Source organism: Mesoplodon mirus (genome assembly GCF_964341445.2).
Source record: "Mesoplodon mirus genome assembly, chromosome: 6".
Classification (NCBI taxonomy): Eukaryota; Metazoa; Chordata; class Mammalia; order Artiodactyla; family Ziphiidae; genus Mesoplodon; species Mesoplodon mirus.
This window is the reverse complement of record NC_138982.1, coordinates 60,557,736-60,582,865: the sequence shown is the minus strand read 5'-3', so window position 1 is coordinate 60,582,865 and position 25,130 is coordinate 60,557,736. Positions and strand designations below refer to the sequence as shown.

The following is a 25,130-nucleotide window of genomic DNA, read 5'->3' as shown; positions in this document are numbered from 1 at the left end:
TACTACTGGTGAAATTCACAATTTAAGGCATAAATATAATATTATGCATGTATATAGGAATTACTCTAAAAAATAATTATTATTCTTAATTTATTTTAATCAAACCTTGAAATGGTTCCAAATGTCAAAAGCATATCTGTTCAGTTAATATTCATAAGGCTAAGCTAAAGGTAAAAGGCAGTGGTGATGTGGATTTGATTTAGCAAATTTTAGACTGCCAAAATGAATATTTTCATACAATGTTATATATAAGTATATATGTGCTTGGATATATTATATATTTATATGTGATTTATAAGTGTGGCAAAGTATACATTTTAGGGACATTTTAAAATCTGCACAAGATATTAGTAATCTCATATTTTACATATTAATATAAATTAATATTTAATGGCACATGATTAATTCTATTATATATCATATAAGTTATATACAATTATATATTTTATAAATTGCATATTATATGTAATATGTGTTATAGATAACTATTTATTATATACAGTTGGAACCGAAATTAATCACACTTTATTAAATATTCATTTCCTTTTGTTATTTAAGCCCAAGAGGACAGCCACTAAAGAGAGTATGGACAGTTATAAGCATTCTGATAGCAAAGGTAATAGGCTATAAAAGACTTTCAGATTAATTCTGTTTTGTACTGTCACAGCCTGTGTTCAACCTATTCCTCCATCAAATTGATGATGCTACCATTTGTATTTATAAATGGCAATAATGTGGGTTCTTGTTTATTATCCTATAAAATAGAAAAATCTAGAATCTGTCAGACCAGACTTGCTGTCTAGTTTGCTATGCTTGGATCGATTCAACGTATTATGCTTGTATTACTGAGACAGAAGAAAAATTCAGTGCACAGAGGGAAAACAAGAAAGAAAGAAAACATCATTTACTTTTAAAAAGATGAATAAGGACTCATTGTTATGAATTCCCATTTATTTTTCCTGGTCAAGCACTGGAAGTTTTATTTATGCTTAATAGACTGCATTTGGCATGTCTGAAAATGGCAGAAGTGTGAATTATGAGTGACCTTCAACCTATTCAGGAAGTTGTAATAATTGAAATAATAGAGAAATGTACACTCCCTGCAAAATCTGTACCGAGAGGCAGCTTTTTCAGACTATTGCCGTCTTTTCACTTTGAAGTAGACAGTTGATTTCTTCCTTCCCACCTCCCAACAATCAGCCTGAATGCTTTATTTTCTATAGCTTCATTCAATTTACCAGTCCGAAGACTAGGAAAAGCTGAATGGAACTTTAATGTTTAGAGTGTGGATAGAAGGGGAGATAAGTGACCATTTGCATGTCTGAACAAAGTCAATATTTGATATGAACACATCTGTCAGTCTTGGTGCTACAGAGGTAACATCATGTCCACAGAGACAACGTGTGCATATGTGCTGGCTTTAGGAAACTTGCTCTGGACCCCTGATCTTTCCATAGCAACATGGGAAACCCCTACTCAGGAGGGCAGGAGTGACAAGTTTTTAACCTCTGAAAGAAGGACCCTATTACACATTCTAATCCTGATTAGTAAGAGATAACTAAAAGTATCTTCAGCAGACAGAGATTGATGACAGAATGTAAAGATATTTGTCCAACAGAATGGAAGCATTATCGTGGCCAAGCTTCGCTAAAGCAAACCATCCTTAGTTTCCTTAGTTCCTCCAAAGACATAGTATCCTGAATTCGTCTTTAAGGTAACAGTCTAAAGACTATAAAATATTAACTGAGAAATGTCAGGTACTGTCTTGCTGTATCTGCTTCCAAAACAAAATTATATGTATCCACTGGCTATTTTCAGAACAAAAATATTAATGAAGGAGAAGTTCTGCTCCACACATTTTTATCTCTTCATTAAGAACATGAAGAGAAAGCCAAGTGTAATTTATTGGATGAAACAAAACAGAAAGGATTGACTGTTGACTCTAGTTTGCAAGAACAGGGCAAGTGATAAAGATACACATTATTATACCTGGAGCCTACAGTGTACCTAGCCTGGAAGCCTTGCAAGTTGTCCTGTTAAATAACCTCTAAGGATCTCTCTACAGACCCCACAAGAAATATTCATTAGCCACCTGTCTTCAATGTGGTCATTTTGTCTGACTCTGTGAAAATTGATCATTCTGAACAGTTTCAGAATGCCTGGAAAGCGAGGAAGCTAAAGATCCTCTTTGGGTTTTTTATTAGACTGGAGGTGCTTCTTGTGTTCTTGACCAACATGTTTTCCTCCCTGATGACTGGCTTGTAATGAATTCTGACAACTATCTTTTTGGTACCATTCCAGAAATAGCTGGAGTCTGGTATGGTTGTGATGCTTTTAGATCTTCCTGAATGAAAAGTGTTGCGTACATGCAAATATTAATTACTTAGAATGTGCAGATCATCTTTTTTCAATTTATGTGGTTTGTGGATCTTGGTAAAAATTCCTAGGCTGTGTAGTGCTATGGCAGGGTTGTGTGCTGGGTATAATTACATGAGGGAAACTTTTTTGTGGGGAGGGGATGCTATTCGTTTTATCATGTAAATATCAAATGACAGACTATGTCTGAGACAGTTTCATCTTCGGGTGAAGGAAGTAACTTATCAGCCAGACAGCATCCCCCCAAAGTCAGCTTAGGCACCGTTCACAAAGCCAGTCTCTGGGTATTGCCAGCTGGCATTCATCTTAAAACAGCAGAGCACAACTTTGGTATAAAAGTGGAACTTGACTTAAAAGCAAAGCAAAGAAAATGGCCAAAGCCAATAATAATTTTAACATCAAAAGAGGTCATAGAAAATGTGGACAGAAATCCTTGTAAAGGAAGAGCAAATTAACAAATTACCTGACAGTTGACGCAAACATGTTTAAAAAGTAGAGAGAGGCTAAGATACTACATTTTGCTTTTTTGCACAAATTGCATTAATTGAATGATGTAGGCATACATTTTTTTTTTCAGTAAAAAGCCAAAGAAAATAACTTGATAACTGAGTCCATAATAAGCCTGCAGTAATAATACTGTTATAGTGTCACAGCAGCCTGATAGCACCGCTGACGTGGACCCAGGGAGAGGGAAAGTGGGTGTGCCAGTTCAGCCATGATGGTCCTGGAAGCAGTTAAAACTTTATAAGGTAAAGCACAAACGAGAACAATGCCTGATCCAACTGAAAACACTGTAGAATCTTGCTGCTGTTCCTCAACGACAAGGGAGCTGGCAGAATCCCCTAAGTGAATTCTGACCTTGTATCCTCTGAAGGGCATTCCTTCTTCTAGATCTTATTTCTTCAAAATATACATCAGGCATTAGATAGTCTCTTATCGACACATTTTGTTTTCTTCAGAGGGAACAGTCTACTTACTAAATACCAGCTGTCAAGGGCCCGTTTAAAAATGAAAGAACTTATCACCTTGTGTAAATGACAAGATTAATAATGTCTTGGGTTTCTGAGAACTTTATTCCACTTGTAGACCATGTTAGGGCAGGCCAAGAGCTTGAATGAAATTGTGTTCCTTTCTGTGATGCACACCTATAAAATGTTACCCCAAATCACATGCCCAGATCTTTCTCATTATCATGAGTGGAAGGGTAGGTCTTGTGTAAGTCAAAAAAGTTCACTTACATGAATTGGGCCATAGTGACCTGATTACAACCAAAATGGTTTCACCATGAAGAAGTATTAGAGGAAAACTTGTGTCCAGAGAGCTATTTCATAAGTACACTAAACTTATGAACATATCCTAGATAAGAACTGGCCTGATGTGAGGTACCTAGGGGTCTGTGCCTTTGATCTAGGTGAAGGGTATAGCAATGTGGAGGTCTGAGGAAACTCATCAAAGGATGGAGGGAAAGGCGGGAGCAGGGTGAGAACAAATCTAATGCAACATGCTCCATCCACCCATCAAAATGGGTGTAAAAGTAAGATATCTACAAGACAACAAAGAAAAGGACATCAAAATATCCAGATTAAAAAAAAAAAACACTCAGTAAATCATCTAGGTGTTTGGCCCACTTGACGTTAAACACATGGGTGCTTCCAGATGTAATGAAATCTCTGAATAATTAATAAACAATTTTCATGCTTCCTCTACATATTTGGTCCTCTTGAGGACCTATTCTGGAAAGAACTTTCATTATCCAATTCTCCGCTTTTGCTTCTGCCCTGATCTACCTCCCAGTGCCAGTTCTGGATCCTCAACCAGGGATAATTCAGACCATTAAAATGTAAAGATATTGAAGCATTGTCTGTCTCAGTAAAAATTTCCAGCTAAAGGCTGTGCCACAGTAGTATAGCTATGTAACACTGTACAAAAACTTTAAGGAATAAGGGGAAAAATAATTAGGACTTCAAGGATAAAGAGCCTTGGGTGTTTTTAGTGGATCTACTATTTTATGACTGGAGTGTGACTTAATTTACTAGTGTCTTTGGTGCGGCCTTCTTTTACAAAGATAAATTACTGTAGTTAATACAATATTTTCAGGGGGGAATAAGGATATCAGTCAGAAGCTGCAGCTGCTTAGAAATTATGGTTTAGCAAGTATGCCAATGTTTTCAGAATTTCTATCTCCAAAAACATCACTGCAATAATTTTGAAAACATGAAAGGAAAAAGACATCTAAAAAACAATAAACTCGAGTCTTCTAGGCAGCACTGTCAAGAAAAAAGCTGCCACAAAGCTCACTCTCGCCTGAAAAAAAGAAATCTGCAATAAAATAACGTGCAGAAATCTATTGGAAGATTTAAACTCCGAAAAATCCCCTCAAATAAAATGCTTGTAGAGAGGTATTAGGAAAATGTTCATTGAATAGCCTTTGCCTTTATGATACAAAACAGATTGCACGCTTTATCAGCTTTACCTGAAAATCTAAACCTAGGCTGTTTCTAAGTACCTCATCACCCCAAACAAATCAAATACAAGTTTTACCCAAGACAACGTGTTTTGACTGTCCCACTATTATCAAACTGTATTATCATCTTTAGCAGACACATTAATTCTCTTTTGTAGAACTCCTTCACATCATTATAAAACTGATCCAAATTGACTAAACTTGATCTTTAATATTAGAATTTTAAAAAATACATATCTTTGCAAAAGTAAACTATAATTTATACCCTCCTTTTTGTTTTAGGTCATCTTCTCCCCTCTTTGTTGGATGCCCTAATTATTACAATGACTAGCTTGCAGTTGAAAGATTCCCCTGAAATTCTTCATTTTTAAAGCCCAGGACTTATTTAAAATTCATTTTATAAACTTGAGCTCTATCTAAGAATCAGAGCAAAGAGGAACACTTTTTACAGTTTTTTGTCGCGTGCTTAATTTGCTTTTGTGTGTGCAGGTGAGTTGATGTTGTTAATGTTTAATAATTACTCCTGATCCAGGGTGTCTCTTTATATCTGGATATTAAATAATATCTCACACAGTGGGAGCGTTCATTATGAGATGAGTTGTGCTTATTCACCATTTGGCAGCTCCTATTCCTCACAGAAAACAGAGTGAAAAAGTAGACCTAGAGAATCTCTTTAGTCAGCTCTTTTATCATTGCACCTAGTCCAACATTCACATTTCAAAGCTGCCTGGAATTGCTAGTCTTAATTGGCTTTTAGAAAAGATGCATACATGCTTATAGATGAGTATGTTTATAATATATGCATACACTATTTTGATGTCTGCTCTCGTTTGTCTTGTCAACTGGGTTAAGTGTGATTGTATGCATATATGTCTATCACACAAGTCTGACTTTTACCTCTGACTTTCCTCTCATTGTTTATGGGTGAATGTACTTGACCATATAATGTCAATTTCACAACTATGTTATTTGATATGTACTCTCTTACCATCTTAGATTTCTGCCAGCATAATACATAAGTTTAAAATGAGAACTTACAGAAATAATAGTGTATGTCTAATATTGGCCTTTTATGGTTTTCTTGATTAACTATTTTCCCTGATTCTTCAGTTAAAATATGTAAACATGCTCTTCACTAAGATACAAAACCATCATATTTTCTTTCGAAAGCAATGCCTTTTACAATGTGTACCTCAAAAGGAACCATGTGAAAATTATAAATGCCTACTCTAATAAGCAATCTAATTCATACTTAAGAACAGCAAAATAGTTTCCTTTTTAATGAGATCACAATTCCCAAGGACAAGAGTATATTTATTAAAAAATATTAGACCCATAACTATTAAATGAAAAAATGTATTGGCCACAAGTCTCATTCTTCAACCATCTTTTCACTGATCCTACAACAGTTTTATCTGTCTAAGGAAATAGCTCCTGTTGTCAGTAAATATGGATAGCAAATAACTATTATGATATAATTACATTATTTCATCTTACAGCTGCCTTTTGAGGTCTTTCAGTTCCTTTTTTAGGAAGCATCACACGCACAATTCACTCATTTACAACACCTATGTAATTCCCACACCTACATATAGTCAGTGCTCAGAAATGTTTGCTGTTGATGGTGACAGTAACTCATATGACGGACTTGGGATATTTTCTGCTTACGATCAATAGCTAATTTAATAATGTTTTCCTTTGTCAATAATGTCTCTTGTTTTCTTACAACAAAGGGAAAAAAACAGTTGATTGGTTTATTATTTTTGATATATGTTGAAGATTTTAAAATAACTCCCATCTAAACCTAATTTTATATTTACTACCTCTTATACAGTTTAGTCAGTAAAAATTATCTAGTAGCTGGTAAAATGCCAAAGAATAATCTCATAACAATGATTGAAACAGAGTTTTAGACCATATGACGCTAGCATTACTTACCAGCTTTCAAATGGAAACATCTAATTTAAACTTTTCTTTTTCTTGGTGGTGATTTTCATAGTAGATTTGCCAAGCAACCATTTTAATATGGTCTTTGAAACATATTTGATTTACATAACCATCGGTTTAAAAGGAATAAACGATGATAATATAACTATATTCTAACTCAACGATGTTTATAAAACAAAATTTAGCAGGTTGAAGTTCTTGTTGTTTTAAGTATTGTCATACTAAGTTACAAGATTCATAACCTCACTTTATTGAGTGCAAACTATGTTTCTTGATATTTTCATGATCTTGTTTCATAGTTATTGTTATTAAAGTTAACCTCACTGCATGAGCCTCCATAAAGCAATTTCCAGCAGTGATACTTTTAAACATTTCACATAAACAACAACAAAAAATGTTACTTGATTAATCTAAAAGTGTTTCTCATTTATAATTAGGCAAATCAAATGCATAATCAGACAAGTTCACACATAGATCAGACATATACCTCTACCTATTATTTAAAATAAAATCTATATAATATTTCAAGTGTATCACTTCCAATTTCTGCATAAATTCAATGTTCTTGATTAGTTCAGTACTTTCTATGAATGTCTCCTTATTATGATAGCAAAGAAAAAAAAAGGTAAAGAACAGCTACTAATAAGTAGTATTCAGTTTTTAAATCATTCAGTCATTCCCAGAAAACTAGAGCATTTATGAAGTTTACTAGCACAAAATGAAAAAACTACCCAAAAAAGAAGTACTGAAAATGACTTTATGCATCTTATATTTGGGCATTACCTTTCACCATATCGACAAACAGGCCACAAGGGTCTACTGAAGCTCACTGTTATTTTTATTCTTCAGGCTTCACTGATACTTTAGTGCTCTCCAAGAAAGACAAGAAAATCTTTACAACATACCTGATCATTTATCTGGCATGCAACGAGGTTGTGCTGATCATAACAGCCAGCAAACCTGATGTACTTGAGCCAGCTTCCTACATCTGGTTGACTAGCATCTATGCAGAACTTCACATTGCAAAACTCATCTAAGATCTAGAAGGAAGAAGACGAGAACAATCAATTTCCATTATCAGTTCATTCATTAGAATGGTTAATTGCTTGAAAATATTTTATTCAAATATATGATTCCTCCTTTGGATCCTTAAGAGAAAAAAAGTCAGACAGCATGCATATTAATAAAGAAGGAATAATAATAAGTTATCTTAGAAGTGGCAATGTCCTGCCTTTAAAGGAACAAAGCAATTGTAAATTATTACAAAAACTGATTAATTGGTTTTTAAAATGCTCGATTCCTTGTTATGAATGAATGAGTGCCATTGCCTTAATTTTATCCAATGTGATTTTTACGAAAAATAATATTGAACAGCATATATTAACATAATATTTCTAAACTATACAAGTCAATATTTTAGGTTCAGATAATCTTCCCTTGTAAGTGTATACTTTCACATTTTTTTCACTTTAAATTAGTGCAATTTAAAAACTTTAATCTAAATATTGTCAAATTCCTTTTCAGTTTGCATTGCACTACTGTGAAACAAATCACACCCGTAATTGAAGAAGATAATAAGATTTGTCTCACTGATGCTTCCGACCAAACTAAAGAAAAACAAATGAAAATAAATAATTGGTAAACACTTGTGCAAAATATGTCAACCTAAATTTTTAGGTAACACATGCCAATGCACATTTCAATTTTATGTTTCGGAAGTAAAATACCAAAACTGGCTTGTGAACAAGTAAAAAATATGTAAGAATGTTGACATAAATTGCCATCATTATATATGGTTGTGTATGTTAGTGTTGTTATTTTTCATGAGATTTTATGTTTGGCCTATGCTAAATATTAATCACTACTCAGGATACCTATTAAAGAAAAATTAAGATGGGAAGTGTCCATTTTTAAGGTCTTGTCTACTTAAACAAGGCTATTCGGAATCAATAGTAGCAATAATGTTTTAAACATCAATATTAAAAGCTGCATAGTTGTTGACCTGGTGGTAAATAGCTAGAAAGTCTGGTAATGTTAATGTCAATCAGTTAGCACAAACTTGAGGGAGTTTCCTATCAAAGACTAAACAATATAGTCTAGAAAATTAATTGATGAATTAAATAACCCCCTCCCCGCCCCCCCCCAGAACTCTGCTGTATCTATACCTATAAAAGTTAAAACTATACACTCAGGTGCATAGACCAAAAGCAATTTTGCACAGAATTCAGGTAATCACCCAGTTGCAGATTCAAGTCATTAACTCACCACAAAGTTCAAGAAGAAGCCCAGTACTCTGAGGGCTCTAGTCAAGAGGCATTATGAATAAGCCTTTGGCCATGAGGCAATTAAAGGGCAATAAGTAGTCCCACAATTTTAAAAAGAAAAATTGAAACATAAGATAGGAATGATAATTGCCACACACACACACACACACACACACACACACAAATCAAGTCTTTTTCAAGGAGGCCTCTTCGCACCACCACCAACAAAAAGTCTATATTAAATACCCTCTCTAGTGAGAAGAACAGATTTTAACAATTTCTCATTTATAAAATTACAAACTTTAAGTTGTTTTCTTCAATTTTCAATGCTGAGCAGCTTAAATGGCAACTTGAGATTACCCCCCTCCTCACATGTCTGGAAGGAGCATAAATAACATCAGCAATACACACTTTAAAAGAGTAAAAGGTTGGGATTGTTGTTTTTTGGTTTCTTTGATTTCTGGTTGATATTTGTTGTTTGTTTTCTTGACTAGCCCCCCTCCCCCCCAAAAAAGGTAGTTCTACTAACACACTAGAGAAATGTTTAATGAAGGAAACAGGGTGAAGGCAGTGAAATGCAACACCAATTCCATTTCATATTTGCAGAAAGATGTGGGAAACTTGTTAATTTCAAAGTCAAAAATCATTTATTCCCTTAGCTTTCTAGCATTCCCTTTTTGCAAGGGCAGGGTAAGTACTGCATATGCACATAAAAATTCTAGGTGTAATTTTACTCTGTGTTAACATTATTGCCATTGCCACTGTCAACAGTGAAATTAATTTAAAAACAGGTTCATTTCCAAAGAATGTCTTTTTACATACATGCAATACGATTATTCAAATATTTCACCAACGTATTAACTTTCTTACTCTCCGTATTCTTGCCCCAAGACAAAAGCTTAACTTTCTCCAGAAACCTTTCCCCCCTGGGTGAATTATTCGCTTCTGATTTGCTAACACAACTGCATTTGTCTCCCAAATGTCTTAATCGTCTCGGAAATCTCGAATAAAATAAAGTAACAACACATCTTCCGTCATTTCATCGAACACACTCCTGTGTTTTTAAAAGCTGTCAAGTTCCAAAGATAGCTTTAAAAAAAAATTCCCTTTAGGTGGACTTTAGAGAAAGGCCCTTTCAAAAATCCAACAGCGAAAGGAAAAAAAAAAAAAAAAAAATCCCCACAATCTAGCCAAAGGGTTCGAATGTGACTTTCTCGCGAAGCAGCACACGATGTTGGACAGCAAAGCTGTTACTTGGCAAGGTGGAACTCGGCCGAAAGCGGCTCCAAAGTCGCGTGGCCGGTGCCAGGAATTCAGATTTTGGCAACCCCACCTTCTGAGTCCCTGATACCGACGGACAGACACACGGAGGGAGGGGAAGGAGGAGAAGAGCGCGAGGAAAGGAGGCCGACAGCCGGCAGAGAGACCCACCGAAGGCCGGACGACCCACCCCGGAGACGCGTCCAGACCACACCGTTGCACAGGAGGAACAAGGAAATCGCCAGTCCCGGCAACGTAGATAAGCACAGGGCTCCGCGAGACTGCGGGCAAGTAGGAAAAGAAGGCTGGGGGGCGGGGGGCGCCCCGGAGAAGGGGTGTCAAGGCAGGAAACTGTCCCAAGTAACAAACTATGCACATCGCCAGGACTTCTTTTTTTAAAGTGAGTTCTCTTACCTTAAGATTTCTATGGCCTCAACTCAGCAATAAAAGGCAATCACAGAAGAATTAAAACAAACAAAATAAAATAATCAGCAGCCCCCAGGTTTCCTGCACGAAAATCCTTTCATACGATCCCGAGCCACATTTCGAGATGTTTAAAAAAAAAAAAAAAAAAGCCTCGCGTCTCGATTTCCGAATGGTCTCTGATAACTTTGTCCGTCTCTAGGATCTGCTCGCCAGGACCACGAGTTTCAGATTTATTGTCCGCCAACAGTGTATTTTTAAGACCAGAAATGAAGTCTCCTCTCGTCTGGGTGACCCGAGTTTGGTGTGTTTTGGCTTTTTTCCCCCTTCCTAAATGAGTTCCGAGCTATTCCTTCTGGTTCACATCACCTCCCTCTTTTCTCACTTTCTCTTGCTCTTATCAGCCCGATGTGTAATGAAAGTTATCTGAAACCCACTAAAACTTCTTCCACTTCTCTCTCCCAGTTCCAAGGTGGGGTGGGGGGTGGGGTGGGGGGAGATACAAGCAGGAGGAGGAGAGTTTGAAAAGGTGGGGGGGCCTGGGGAGGCGAGGGGAGCTCTAGCCCCCTTTCTGATCCTCCGCTGAGCCTTGCCCGGTCCTAGACCCTCACGGGATCGTCCCCTTTCGCAACTCGTAGCTCAGCCGCCGGGTTTCTATTTCATGAACTGTCTCTTTAAAGAGGATCTGCTCGGCCATCCAGAAAGAACCCGGGGCGAGGGAGAAAGGGAGCTATCTCCCGCCGCCCAGAGTGATCGGAAGCCAGACAGGCTCCTCTTTCAGTAAATTTTTAAAGTGACAGCAGCCTCCTCTGGCGAGAGAGGTCACAAAAAGGTCGCCAAGACTCAGTCCTATAGGGACAGACTGATTACGGATGCACCATCCCCCTTAAACATGTAGATCTCTCTGGGTAAACAACCAATGGGGTGATCTCGCCAGGCAGGATTTCTTTCCCCAGGGAAATATCCTCTGTTTCGGTGTCCTGAAAGCCCAAGTGTAAGTGTGTGTGTGTGTGTGTGTGTGTGTGTGTGTGTTGGGGGTGGGAGTATTGGGGTGGAGAAGGGCTTTCGGGGTGTGAGGGTGTGTGCACGAGGCTGGGGGTGAGGCGCTGGAGGGGACGAGGAGGAGGTTTAGGGTGAAGAGACGCTGGCTCACGCTAACCATAATTACTTTAGAAATTCTCCGAAAACAGTAGCCTAAAAAGTTGAAAAGGACATTTCCAGTTTTCTGTTAAGTATTTATTATTATTATTGAAATTCGTACTTTGATTTTTCCCTTCATTATCATAGTTAGGTCAGCAGAAGAGCATGCTACTTTTTAAACCATATTTTTCTTAGAAGAAGGAATTTAAAAATCTGAAACATTATTTGCATATAACCTGCCCAAATAGCGTATTAGGGGCTTAGAGAAGTAGACGATTGTCTGGTGAGTGTTTGCTATATTCTCTGATACATTAACTAAAACATCATGAATGCTCCAAAGTGGAATTGATAACTCAGATTATTTTTTAACTTTTAACATCATAACTGTTGTTTTGGGGGAATCAGTACTATATGGTGATTAATAATTTTCTAATATATATGGTCAGCTTTTATCAACACATTCCAGAAACAACATTGGAAGAAAGAATATAGGGAATGCATGGCAAAATAAAAGTGTCTACGGATTTACTCCAGCCAAGCTTGGAGATTTTAGTAAAATCCATCGGTTAAATGGAAATAAACGCTTTTTATCACAAAACTCCATTCATAAAAACAAATGGACAAAATCCAACTTCTCAGCTCAACAATGGAAAGTTAAGCAAAGTAAGCGAGTCAAGGGACACTTGAGGGGGAGGGGTGGAGAGAGACGGGATGGAAAGCGCGTTTATGTTAAACTTCATCTGCAAACGGAGACGGTACAAGTCCCTTTTTGTTTTCTCCAAGTGCAAATAGACGTGTAAATCTAGTAGATCTGTATTTCCTCAAAATGCTGATTTAAAAACAAAAATAGTAACAAAAGGGAGGGATGGAAGGGAGAAAATGACAAGAGGTGGTGACTAATTCGTTTTGGTGGCCTGTTATCTGTGACATTGAACTGTTATTTCAGATAATGGCCATTGTTTGCGGGAAAATCGCACAGCAATGGTAGGTAGGACAGGAAAAATCCTTTGTAAATAACCTAAAACCCGGTCAGATATTCCCATAGAATTCGGCGCTTGAGAACCTTTAAGAGCTCCGGGCTTGCTGCTGCCATTGATTTCCTGCCCTTCCTCAACTTGCCCATTGTAGGAGCTCCCCCGACCCCTTTTTTTCTTTTTAATTTAGCCATAAATTAGACCGGCTCGAGCTATGAGCTGTTCTATTTTCTTCCTGTCAGGATGAGGGATTTGTTTTATGATGCATTGTGTGTTAAATACAAGTAATCTGGGGAACCGATTGCTTCAGACAGTGCGGCCTGATCAGGGGGTCTGAGAGCTCAACGCCCCAATCCCCTGCCCTTGTCTCTGGCCCCCACCTCCTTGCCCTTTACAAAGCTGCTCTGAAAAGGAGGAAACGTCGGTGGATAAACAGAAGTTCGTATGGAATCAGTGGCAGGTCCTGGCTAAATTAGGAATCGTGGAAAGGGCCTCGGAGTTTTTTCCCTTATATTGGGTTCGGGGTAGGGGAGGCGGGGCGACTTTCAAGGTCTGAGCACTTGCAGGTGCGTCAGGAGGCCGGTAGATGGCGTTGCGCCCCGAATTAAGTAGCGGCGCTGGCGGCTCCAGCCACCCAGGTGAACCCGCTGCCTCCCGCCGGGTGCCGGCAGCCGAGCTCTGCCCTCTGCCTCCCGCGCGATCCTGCGCCTTCCGGAGCCTCAAGCCCGGATGGGTGCACCCTGCAGTCCAGCCCCGCAGACACGGACCTGAGCTAAGGCTATTGTTACGCATGAAATTCTCTTCCTCAGATAGAGCCCAAAAGAGTTAACACTTTCTTTCTAAGTCCTTGGAAGATTGATCTAGAGAGATAGGGGATTATTTAGCCTTATCATTATTATTTTATTAATGTCATCATCCTCAGTCAGGTTCTCCACTGAATAACTTGTGAGAAAGACTAAAGGACCTCGGCAAACATCAGATCTCAGTATTTCTTCTCTCTCTCTCTCCTCTCCCTCTCGTTCCACCACCCCCGCCCCCTCCCCTCTTTGACTATACTGTGATAACTTCACGGACCTCGCTTCTTCCTGACGACGCAACTTGAAGTTTAAAAATGGGGTCCTGAAATCCCGGAGTAGCTAGAAGGGCCTTGATTCTCATGAAAGGAGCCTCTGGCTATTTCAATAATAACCCTTTAGGACAAGACCCTGACCTCCCTCCCCTGATCAAAAGTGACACGGAAGAGAAGCCGGAGGGCTGTAGGAAAAGGTTTTTTGCAGTGGGGGGCTTGCTTTGCTCCCCGGTTAACTGGCTCAACATCAGGAGTTTTCTAAAACAATAAACAAATACAAGGAGACAAATACCACCACCAATTCCCTTTATTCCTTGGGATTTCTGGTGAAATCTGTTTACAGTAGTTCCCAGTTACAAATTAGTCTGCAAAAGCTGCTGTCTGCTCAGCAGTAATCAGTAACATGCGTGTTCTGCAGTGTTTAGCGCTGCCCTTGAAATGGGCTATTAAAAATAATGGTTTTACTATAATCTCAAACCAGCTTTAATTTGCAAACATGTATCAGCACAGATGATCTAAGTATTAAGGGAACGGAATAGGAGAACATACAACAACAAATGTACAGTTTAAAAGCAGAACATAGAGTGATTTGGTGGCAATTTTTTAAAAAAGAATCATACTTTAAAAACACTTTTCCAGAAGGAATGATCGTTTTTTCTGCCCTGTTCTGTTAATTGTTGTTTACCAGGAAAAAGTCATTGGAAAATATGAGGTTTGAGTGTGACTTGATAGATTTTCTGGGAGCTGTAAAGATCCCCCTTTGGCTGATGGCAGGGCTGGGGTGGGAGAGGTTAATGTGTTTTCTTCCTGGCCTGAAAAGGGCATAAACCCTCCTCAGGCCCCTTCCTTCCTCCCCCATCTGCGTGGATTGCAGAATTTTTAAAAGGCTCAAAGATTTCCAATAAGGCCACTGGCTCTGCCTTCATTGTGTAACTGTTTATTTAAAATAAGTCAATATATTAGTTAAAGCAGTAAGAAGTTAGTACCCCAGTATTCAAGTGATTCCCACAAGACTGTAAGCTGATGCCTCTTTTAAGCCTTAAACTTCATGGTTGTCCCAGAAGTAAAAGTTCTGCTAATGGAGACCCTATGGGCATGGTACATTCCAGCACATCATTAAAGGAAAGAAAAGCAGTCCAGCCAAAGCCAGATGAAATGACTGCACTGTCCACTTTTAATAGGCTTCCTGTGGACAAACAACCCTGTAACACTCTACAGAGGACAATATTTAAAAACAAGACAACTTGCTGGCAGTTTTCAATACCATAAAGTTAATAAAGTATGTTCCCATTCACCCTGACATTATGTTTTTAGTTTATAGAGGAAGGCACTTTATAACCTCAGCCTAAGTAGAGTTCCCTTAATTCTGTAGATTTGGGTTTCTTGAGGCCACTAAATATACACTGAGCTCCAAGCCTGACATTTTTGTTTTAATGCTGTTTTGTTTTGGGTTTCTTTTTTTGGTTTTTTGGTGGTTTTTTTTTATTTGTTTGTTTGTTTTGTTTTTTGTAGCTTTTCAAGAACATACAAGTGCATTTTTACTTTCTCAAGTTCAGTTTCATTCATAGAGATCCTGTTAAATCCTGTTGCTTACAGCTCACATCAAGAAGCATGAAATAATCTGAGAAATTGACATTTGGCTGAACAATAACTGCTTGCTAATTAAATTAGCTTCATGTATGGATATTGATGTGTGTTTAAAAAGAAAATCAATGCTTCCTTTTCCACATCAGAATCGGATTTTGTAAAATCTTACCTAACTTAACTGATACAAAGCTAAGAAAAAAATATAAGTACATCTTTAGGACTCAAGAGATTTCCCACTGATTTGCATATAAATATTTCTCCCAATACAGAAACTCCAATTTGTCTCTCCTCTTTCCTTCCCTCCAAATTCTTGACCACCTACAATTTCTTCTGTCAAATCTTTTTACTTAATAGGTAAGCCTTGTAATGAAGAATCATAGGCAAGATAAACTAGATTGGGAAGCCATGGAATCAAAGGTAATATTTTAATTTTAAGTTATATGTTTTAGTCAGGGGAGTATTCCACAAGCTTGGCTCCCTAAACTTAAAGATGAATCCTGTTATGTTGGGTAGGTAGACCCAGCAAAAAAAACGGTCACGCACAATAAGAGTTTACAAATAAAAAGTGCTCTGGATGTCCGGTCACCAGCATACGTTATTACCACTGCTCAGGAGAGATATTTCTGGTCTCTTTTGATGGACTTTTTTTTTTTTTAACTCTATGGGGGTGGGGAAACTGTTAAAAAAAAAGAAAGAAAGAAAGAAAGAAAGAAAGAAAAGAGGAAATTAAAGGTAAAAAAAAATGTAAATAAAAAATTTCCCTTGGTCTGGAAATGGGCCCGACTGAAAGCATGTTAATCTCCACCTCAGTAATTTGGTTCTCCAGGAGAAGACAGAAGCCCTGCTGCTGTGCCCTGCACTTCATAAATCACATCTTTATGTGGACAAGGTCAGGGCACCTAACAGCTCAGACATGGGCCTTCGCAGTGGCTCGAGGATTCAGGCATGTTTACTCTCCCGCCTGGCTCTCCGAGGAGTAGTCCAGCACGCTTCTAATTACTTTTGATTATTTTCATTTGCTGGGGTCAGTCTGGCTTGCCAGGACTGCTGGAGGGTTGATTTCCTACAAATCTCGATGTCTTTGTAGGACAGCCTTGTGTGCGTTCAGAATTAGCACCCCGTTATTGTCCCTCCAGCATGGGATCCCTCCTAACAGATACTGTGATAGAAAAGTTTCCCTAGTGAATCATTACCTACTTCCCTTTTTATTAATTAACTACACAAACATAATCACCTATCTGATCTTTTTTAAAAAATGCAGATGACTTTCTTAACAGATGAGTGTTTTATAGTATATTTGCCCAGAATAAACGTGATCCTTTTTTTTTTTTTTTCTGCTTCAACTTTAAATATATTTAGTAATGATAGCAGCTCTTTGGAAACTAAGATGAAATACTTTCCTGAGACAACAGCTCTAGTGAAAAATTATTATACTCAAAGATTTATTTCCAAAACTCCAATTAAGGCTGCCATATTTAAAATATTTTTTGTTGGGGTATTTTGATGTATTTCAGTCTTAAGCCATTATGCTGAGTGGTTATTTTGTGGCTAAAGCACAACAACAACAAAAAATTTATACCAAGTTTAAATGAATACATTGTGATAAAATAAAAACTTTAATAAAATACGTCGTAGTAAAATTTGGTAGAGAAAAAGAGTCAAAATATCATTATTTTTCTCTTTCTTATCCCTCAAAAGTATATATGTTTAATACAATGATGCATATGCCTCAAAAGATATATTCAAGAAAAAAATGATGAGGAAATAAATATCCACAAAACTGAGATAAATATTCATAAAAGAACACATAACACATCAACCTGGTTGTTCAGACAATAAGCATTTTCAGATCACTGGAAAAAAATTACTATAATCTTTTTTATTTTATAAAAGATAACTTGGATCTTGATTATAAGTTGTCCCAAAAAGCCAAATCTCTCATTCTTCCTCACTTTAGATCAAAGAATTAAGGTCCTAAATTAAGGCTTTAGGAATTAACCTCAACTGCTAGGAATTAATTTTTTATTATTTTATCAATTTAAATTAAGTCAATTTTCAAGACAGCATTTAGCACATTATGTAATAAATCCACAGTCAACTTCTTTCCTGAGGCTTTAGGAACACCATTTCAGAGTGCTTTTAGACTTGTAATCTTGTGGAAGAAGTGAGTTGGAAGACCTTTCTCTGCTCCCATCTCTTCTCCTACCTGTTTGCCTTTGGGTAAGTCACTTAACCTTTGAGTCGCTTTCTATGAAAGTTTCACAGTATCAGCCTAATAGGAGTGTTGGGAAAATAAATTGGGTAATATGAGTGTGAACTGCTCTGAGTTCGTGGGAACAGGTCAAAACACTAAGTTTCACAGTTTTTGTGTTTGGGTAATGGGTTAGACTAGACTTACATACACACACAATGAGGAAGATAGTCTGGTTTGTACTTTAGGGAACAGCAAAGTATAAGTATTTTTCTATCCTCTTTCTTCCATTCCAGTGTCAGTTGCCCTAATCCTTACCCTGACCTATGGAAGAGAAGAATTTTAAGAAAAATGTTTTTTTTCTCTCAAGCTGTGCTATCCCCAAAGATGTCCGTCTTTGCCTGGCTTGCAGCTGAGTCTGCTCTGTCCCACCCACTGTGTTCTCTGCCAATCAGTAAGTGGGAGAATTCTGAGACAGAGGTGAAATACCACTGAGATCCAAGAGCCCTAAAAGCTGGGGTAGGAGGCCATGTACACACACACACACACACACACACACACACACATCCAGACTAGTTTTCGGTCAATATTCATTATCAAGGTCCAATGTACATACATTGGACATACATTATCAATGTATTCTCTGCAACGTCCTCTGGTGGACTTTAAGTGCCAGTATGGTAGGAATTGGGTTTCTCTCATTTGCCTCTATTGCCCAGATACTAACATAACGTCAGACATGGAATAGGTATTCAGTAGGGGTTTGTTGAAAAAAGTGTATTGGGTTCTTCCTTGATTTTCATTCCTATGTAGTTTGGATGCTTAGCTCGGATGCTTGTTACCTCTAGTCTGAATTATCACAATAACTTCCTATTCTGACCATCACTCACCCGCCCACTAGTTTATGCTCAACACTGTTCATCTTCCCATGCATCAGCTGTTACTCACTCCCCTGGTCAAAATCCTTCAATGGGTTCCAGTTGCCTAACAATTCAGTATAAACTCATTGTATTTTTTGAAAATGAAATGAGGTAATGTATGTAAATTACTTAGACTCATGCATGACACCTAGCATATGGTCAATGAAAACATAACTATTATTATTATTGATATTGCTAATATAACTATAATTTTAATCATTATTGTTCCTCAGCCTATAATTTATTTTGCCATCATTATCTTGGATGAAATCTTATCTATCCTTCAAAGCCACCTCTTTTTCTATGACCACTGGTCCCTAACTACCAGGTTTGACCTTTTCATCTTTTATCCCAAATCATCTCCTGGTTGACAGTCAGTTCTACCTTACGTTACAGTTGTATCTGTAATGCTCTTCAGTGTGCATTATTAAAATTGTCAGTGGTCCTCCTTAAAGGGTTGTTGTAAAATTCTTAAGGATGGAATCAAGTTTGATTCATATTCACATCTTGAATAGCATCTTTTCAGAATAGGCTAAACTACCTTTGAACTGCGCTGCAAGAATCAATTAATTATGGCCAACTGTATCAGGAATTGTTATATTTAATATCTAAGGAAACTGGACTATTTACCACTGTTCCCCCATGGGAATCAATTGATGCACTGGTAATTCTCTTTTAGGGAATCTAGAGATAGAAATTTCTACCACTGCTGCTTCCCAGGAGTAGCACTTTATTGCTCCCCCCATGCACCCATACTTGTGTTTCTATACCAACTACCTGAGTTGGCCCTTTACCTGGGTACCAACCCTGGACAATATCTGGGATGCCTCCCTTTTCCTTATCCCCAGTGAGCAGTCACCGGCTATTACATTGTTTCTTTAGGGCCCTCACCTTCCCACTGGCACTGGCCTGATGCAGGCCCTTGTCATTTTAGGCCTGAATTCTGTGGCATCTTCACATGAAAAATTAGTCTTCCTGAGTAAAAAAGTTATGACAATGTTTTGCTTTACTTGAAAACAAAAGCTAAAAAAGAAAAACCACACTAATAAAACCCTAATTGTTCCTAATTTGCTAGAAAATAAAGCTCCTAATTCAAAATGCAATCTTCTCTATAAGTGGATGTCAAATTTATCTTTCCAGGCCCATGGTCTGATTCTTCCCTCTAAACAAATCTAAGTTCTGGTTAACTAGGGAGATGAGTAGAAGCTCTTGGCCCTTTAACTGTGTTCACGCAGGCCCTTTGCTTTACTTATCCCTGATACTCAAGAGCATTCAGGAGATGAAACAAAAGCTCAAGGAGGAGAAGTCAGAGTTTTATCTATCAAGCTCATACACAGCCCTCCAGGCTCTTTCCTTGAAATTCTTACAGTGCTCATTATCAAAAACATTCACTTGTCAGTCATCATATTTAGGGTCATTTGGGATATTTCTGTCATCTGCTGATCTACCTATAAGTTGTCTGATGGCAAGAAATGCACTTTACACCAGCATTTTCTCATCAATGACTTGTTACCAGGTATTCTCTGAAAATGTGTTCCGTGGTCAAATGAGGTAAAGATAGCTCCATCTTGGAGCTTCACAATAAACATTAATCTGGTAAATGCTCTAAGACTCTAGAAGTCTAAGAAGCCCTTCAGTGAAGAAACCTATTTTGGCTTGTTTAATAGAGCATCAATAAAGATAGTTAAACATGTATGAAAGCCCCTTTCCCCTTCCACTGAACACCTAAGGGGAACAATTTTGGAAATAAATCTTTTTATTATGTTGCATCTGTTTCAGCAAAGCTGATACTAGTAAAAACTGCTAAGTATTGCCTAAATATTTTTCTATTAATTGACTGTTTTCACTCTTGACCAAAACTGTTACTAAAAAATAGTGCTGGATAAAGAGAGACAAAAGCAAGCCTCAACTTTTCATTCAGCTTGAAAGCATTTGGAAGGTCTATCAAACTCACAAAGAAAGGAGGTTATCAGTAAACTCTCTCCAACTGATCCTTTGCCTGTGAACTGTTGTAATTTTACTTGAGTATCTGGTCTGAGAACCTTCCAAAGAAATGTGTACAATTTCCTTTCAAAATCAACCCACACCTTCCTATCCTCTTCCATTATAAGCCCTTCTAAAGCATAGATTTTTTACCATGGGCATATTTACACACAATGTTTTATATTATTTAGGCTCTTCTTAATAAGATTTGGCATTATCTAGATATATATTTCCCCAGGAGAAAGAAAAGCAGTCATTTAATCTTAGTCTACCAAAGCCTGAATTAAACATTTAAGAATTAAACTGGCCTTTTCTCCAGTTTTTGATATTGGATTCCTGTGTTGTGCCTGCCAATGGCTGTCTAACTGCTAAACTAAGTGGACATTAAATCAGATGGCGTACAAAATTACAGGAATTTGATCTTTATATAAACCACAAACCTTGATGAACTAACGTTGTTCCAGATGAATTAACTATCATCCTGCGGAACAGAACATTTCGCAGGAGCAACCACACAGTCTCCTCTGTAAAGAGCACTAATGGCTGTGATTAATTTGTGATCTATTGGAAGTGCTCACTGCTAACTAAAGAAGCCTGTGCTAAACAAAGGGGGAGGCATGGTGAGGCATTTCTGGCCCAGAATTACTGCCCTATTTCAACATTCTGATGGTGGATGCTAGTTATGATGTCCCAGTTGCAGAATTATCAAAAAACAATCAATATGCTAAGTTCTGACCAGTGATGTAGTGAGATATCACTCTTCCCTATATTAGAAATCCTAAAATTCCATTTTATTATGTCAATGACTATAACTAGACACTTTAAAAATAAAAACTCTGTAGAGCCAGAAAAGTGTGAGGCTTATAATCCATTTAATGGGTGTCATATCTTTTGATACATATCAAATAGTAAAATTTCAAAATATTCCAATAGTGGTTAAAGTACCCAATAAGATCTCAGTATCATTATGAAAACATGGACATGATTTCAGGTGTGGCTTTAAAAATATATTTCTGTTAATTTTGTTGAGTCAATCCTTCAACTTCAAATAAAATCCTAATATAGCCTGTCTATAAACTCCAGAATTAAGTACCGGTCAATTTCCAAGATGCAGATTCTCATAGGTATTTGTGTTTTGGTATGTAGTTCTTGACTGGAAAACAAATCTAGGCTTGCTAATGCAGTGCCTACAACTAGAAAGGAGAATGCCAGAAGTGACATAAATACTTTAAAAGAAAAGAAGAAACACACTTTGATTCACACATAATTTCTCTCCCCATGTGATCTGGACTATCAATTTACAAATAAACCATGGAATCCAGTCATGAGATGGAGAAAGTCAAAATTATAAGCCTAGGATGGTAAGATCGAAATGGCTATAGATTTTAAATTTTAAATTCATGCTTTTGTGTAATATTACATTGTATCTAATATAGTTTTATATTCTTCCCTCTTCCACTCTTCTAAGAGCTAGCAAAGTTCATATGTCCTCAAAAAAAGGAAGTTGGATGAATCAAAGTTAAATGATTCATTAAGTCCTTTAGCATGTTCATTTGTATTAATTCTGTGGTTTTTGTTGTCTCTGCAGAAATTATCATAATAAATGTTTATCATTTCCTATACATATCTCTTTGGTAACCAATGCTGGAATATTTCAAGAAAGTCATTAAAAGTCTTTATAAAGTATATTTTGCTACATTTCAGTCTTGGAAAGCCCAGTGGTGTTGTAACATAACATATACACGTTCAAGTTACTAATGTTCAACTACTGTGAACAGATAGAAAGAGGGAGATGGAGATGGAGAAGAGAGAGAGAGAAAGAGAGAGAACAAGAACAAGAATGAGAATGAATGATCCTTTATCCAGAAAAGAGCATCAGATGGAGAAAGAATCATCTGTTCCCTCAGTAGGAATCAGTGTTTAAATGTATTTTGTATTGAGTATCTTGCTGCATTGAGTGTGACTCTTAGGTTTAGAGATATGTATTTTTCACACCATGCAGCACCTGAATGCAAAAACACCACTTTCTCCATGGTCAACCAAAGCCAAGGTGATCTATGTCCATACTGGATGGTTTAAGAGCTGAGCAAGGGAAATTTTGATTACACTTGATTTTCAATTACTGGTTCACTGCAGAATCTAAGCCCTCAGTAAAATGCAAATTTGCTGAATTTGGTTTAGACTTTGAAAAGTATTCCATAGCAGTGATGAGATAAATAATTAAGGTAAATAAAGTATCTTCCAGTCAAAGAACCTGTGGATGGCAAACCAACATTTCTTCTCTAATTATTCCCTGTTCCCAATGATTTTGTTTAATATGGTCCAGGTGATCCCAGTGGCTCATGACTCACATGAACCTGCTGTCAAATCATTCACACCTAGGATGTGGTGGCAATGCTATCACCTGTTTTCACAAATATGCCACATCTTGTGGCCTTTAGCAGGGAAGGCGATGGGCTGAATGTGGTTAGCTGCCGTAATGAAGCAAGAAGATCTTCTTCCCAGGGCTCAGTAGACCACAGGTTTCCTCTCTGCAAATCTAAAATCACTTGGGCTCATGAGCAATCAGTTTCTCCCCGGTTTCCTGCTAAGTTGTAGCCCTCTGATGTTGGAGCCCTGGATAGAATCTGCTGCTAGTTATGTGATACTGAGCTGCTTAAACTTCCTGAATTTTTCTTTCAATATCTTTAAAATTGTGGTAATGGCATCTATAGCATAGGAAGTTATTAGAATTAAACAATGGAGAATATACATATGTATATATATATATATATATATATATATATATATGGCTCTTAGTATAATGCCTGCTACATAGTAGACATTCAAAAGGAGGGGAAATAGTATAGTGATTAAAAGTACAGACACGAGTAGGACAGCCTGGATTTAAATCAGAGCTTCACTACGTGCTAGGCGAGTGACATGTGCCAAGTTACTTATCACCTCAGTTTCCTCATCTGTAATTGAGGATAATGATAGTATCTTACAGAGGATTAAACATGATAATCCATGCACAGCACTTAGCTCAGTGCCTAGAACATAAGCACCTAATAAACATTAACTATTATTAAATGGAGTTCTAACTCTATAAAATAGCTGTTAGCTTCTATATAAACGCCCTTTATGTTTTTTTTTCCATAGACATCTCTACATCAGAAGAGGAATAAGCATTTTTCTTATCCTAATTTATCTGCTGTCACACAGGCAGCAGTTTGTTTTTTGAGAAACAAAATGGAAACATATAGAAGCAGAGGAAAAGAACCAAAATAACTGACAAGAATGCAAATTCATTATGGCATCTAACAACTAAGCTAGGAATTCCAATCTTGGGAGCGGGGAGAAATATTTCCTAAGAAAGGAATATTTTCGGAGATAGGTAAGAGAAAACACATGAAGAGAAATTGGAATCTTCATGATTCTATTGAAGTGATTCATGTTTTCAAAATAGACCTTGAACAGAAATTCAGTACATTTTAGTCGATATTTAAAGTAGGCTATTAAAAGATACAATTCTTCAAAATGTGAATAAAATGGGGAAAATGGGAGGTGAAACATTCAAGGAAAAGGAAAGAGGACACACACAAAGTAAGATGTTCGTGTGAATCTAGAGGATCTCAGCAGAGGTTGTTCAGTTTGGGGTGTGTAAATTTCTTCTGTTGGCTGGGGCAGAAATGTGAGTGGGCGGTGAGTGGGGTTGGATCTTCCAGAGCCAGTCAAATATTTAGATGACTGTAGCTGTTGTCTTAACTGCAACCTGATGAGACCCTGGGCTAGAACAACCCAGCTAGCTAAGCAGCTCCTGAATTCTAAACCATAGAATCTGAGGACAATACATGTTTATTATTGTTTTCAGCCACTAAGTTTTGGGGTAAATTGTTATGCAGCAATAGATACCAAAAACACCAGCCAAAGACCTTTGGTGCCTATGGAGAATTCAGTCACCTGGCGTCCTCTGACTGTCAGAGACCTCTGGCCCATGAAGGGGCACCCCGACCGTCCCAGCCTGCACTTAGCCTCAGCCTGCCCTTTCCCTCCTGCAGCTGGAAAGAGATGGTTTCACACCCCCATCTAACAAATACTCGCCTCTGGTTCCTCTCATGAACTGTTGCTCAATAAACTCGTTAGGATATCCCAAGAGCCGTGAAGTTGAGAAGCATCAGTGAATAAGACTTGATAAGGCCAAATTATGGAAAGCTTTCTAAAGCCTGTTGGAATTTAGGCTATCTTGGATTGAAAGCAGAAAAAGCAGCGATCATAAGTTTCAGGGTGGTGATATTATGACAACAGATTTCAGAAAGATTTGTTTCCCTATTTCCAGAGTCCTCATTTAGTGTATCATGAACTTTCAACGGGTTTGGCAGCATGTACCAAATTAGGGCTAAGTTGCTTTGCCGATTCAGACTGATTTTTCATTATTGTGTATAAAATGACTAAGATGTTGATCTTTGAATGTAAAGGGGCTCTGATAAACTGGTTATCAGGAGTTCCCTCAACATTAGCTTAAACCTAGAAAAATGGTAATACAACAGTAT

General features: G+C 37.5%; 1 protein-coding gene across 8 annotated transcripts in view; it reads right to left on the bottom strand.

The window, feature by feature from the left end:
- The window catches only part of LOC309806369 (histone-lysine N-methyltransferase MECOM), a 168,319-nt gene that overhangs the window by 52,595 nt on the left and 90,594 nt on the right, over positions 1-25,130 (bottom strand). For 6 of the 8 annotated variants that reach the window (XM_082625161.1, XM_082625164.1, XM_082625163.1 and 3 more), the window contains exon 2: positions 7,693-7,827. The gene's annotated coding sequence lies outside the window, so the exon portion shown is untranslated. Of the gene's footprint in view, positions 1-7,692; positions 7,828-10,482; positions 10,526-10,725; positions 11,342-25,130 lie in introns of those variants that run through there. The other 2 variants (XM_082625162.1, XM_082625167.1) reach the window with 2 other exon arrangements.